Genomic DNA, 2,056 nt, shown 5'->3' on the forward strand with positions numbered 1-2,056 from the left:
GCAAGAAGGAGAAGGTTTTGGGGCATCTGATACAGAATAGTGACTCGAAATCTTGAAGGAATTGGACCGAAGGGCCGGGACCCCAAGATTCTGAGTCTAGCCAACAACTCAGGAGCGAACCTGAATGTTGCCTTCCCCCATTCCTTAGAAAGGGCGGAGTCGTACGAGACCAAGAAGATTGCTTACATACTGGCCGCGGCCAGAGTGAACAGGAGCCCCCAGACGGAATACGATCAGAGGCCTGACGTAAAGGGTCTTGAGAAGATCTCTTAAGGGACTAAAAAGTCCGAACCATGCTCCATGTTGGAGGTCTCACTCCGACTGGGGCAGGGACGTTCGCAGCTTCGCATGAGCGAGAAAAGGTCCAGCGGGAAGGAAAAAGTTTATTCCTTTCAGCCTGAAGGTAAGGGAAAGGCTGAACGACAGGCTTCACTGCCGAGAGCGGAAAGGAGTTTCCTCCCGCCGAAAAGCAATAAGTTCGTTATTGCTGGAGAAGAGGCCTCAAGGGAAGAGGTATATCTCCCACGACACCAACCACAGAAGACTCTCCACTTCGCCTGGTAGACCCCTGCGGATAACTATCGCAGATGACGCGACCTCCGCCCCGCGACTGTAGCGGGTTATCTCTTCTTGGGGAGGAGGCGTAGTGTCTCCAGGCGTGAAGCCGAAGCGATGCCCCGGCCCGTGAAAGATGTTGCAGTGTGGTTGTTTGAGTAGCCTGTGCCGTGGGAGAAGCTCTCCCGGGAGTTCCGTCAGGGGAAGCAGAGGGTCCGGAAACCGTTCTGCGTATAGTCCCAGAGGAGCTCTCAGGGCCATTGAAAGGTTGACAGACAACCCGGTCTTGTTGAGACCCATTCTCAACAGACAACAAAAGAGGGAAGACGCAGGCGTCGATGTTGTCCCACCATCACCGGAATGCATCTTGCCAAAGAGTCTTGGAGTCTGAGACTGGGGGGGAAGAACAGCGGAAGCTCGAGGTTCCAAGCTGTCGCGATCAGGTCCCCCAGGCCAGGACTTGCTGGTTACTAAAGGCCAAAGACCCCCAGGTACACTCTATCTACGAGGCTCTGCTCAGATAGTCAGAGAGAACATTCCTCTGCCCGGAATGAGCGAGCCGATAGTGGTATTGAGAGGATCTCAAATCATCTCAGTATCTCTACTGCAAGATGCGAAGGTATGAAAATGCGTCCCTTGCTGGTTGGAACAAGCCAGTACCATGAAGTCGTTGCGCACGGAGCGACTCGGCAGGCGCTGTAGGATCTGTAGAGGGGCCAGACTACGGCCCCTAAGCCTGCCTGAATGATGGAGAGGTATCCTTCAGGTCCTGACCATAAGCCTGAACCGGAACATGCCCCCCCCCCCCCCCCCCCCTCTTTACTTTGACGAGTCCGAGAACCGCATAAAAAATGTGGGGAAAGGACGAGAATAACCACTCCCATCAAGAGGTTCCATAGGTCAACAGCCATTGCAGGTCTAATCGCTCCGCTGGTCCCATAGGGGCCAGAAAGTCCGGTTAATCGTTGCTTTGAAACCACCGGAACTTGGGCCGCCTCACAGCTAACCTATCCTGAGGCGACCATTCGGAACTTTAGACGGGTCAATGAGGAAAAGAGACCTAGGAAACGTTCCAAGGTAGGGCTGAAAGCTCTGCTTGACTGAGAACAGGTACTGCGACTCTCCTCAGCCTTGCCACAGTCAACTGAAGGGAAGGCTCTGAGGAGGCGGCAACAGCATCTGGCAACCCCAGGAGGTCACCCATCCATGTACCGACCAGACCCGACGTTGCTTAACCTCGCTGGATGGATGAGAAGCGGGGTTTCCAACGTGGTAAGGCCGTTGACTCAATTTCATGGCTAGATACTCCAGATGTTGAGGCAGAAGTAGAGAAGGCTCCTAGCAAATTACCATGATCCCTCACTCATGGTAAGGATCCAGAAGCTTGTCCCGGCGTTGAAGAAGGTCGAACCCGAGCCTACCGGAGATGACCAGACCTCCAAAAGGCGAAGGAGGCGGAAGCCTGCTCCTGAGCGGCCATGAGGAAAGCAGGGAGAGTTCT

General features: G+C 54.4%; 1 pseudogene; it reads right to left on the reverse strand.

The window, feature by feature from the left end:
- Window positions 1-1,722: 1,722 nt before the first annotated feature.
- On the reverse strand, window positions 1,723-1,841 carry LOC137650330 (5S ribosomal RNA; annotated as a pseudogene).
- Between the last annotated feature and the right edge of the window lie 215 nt (window positions 1,842-2,056).

This window comes from Palaemon carinicauda, chromosome 11 (genome assembly GCF_036898095.1).
Source record: "Palaemon carinicauda isolate YSFRI2023 chromosome 11, ASM3689809v2, whole genome shotgun sequence".
NCBI lineage: Eukaryota > Metazoa > Arthropoda > Malacostraca > Decapoda > Palaemonidae > Palaemon > Palaemon carinicauda.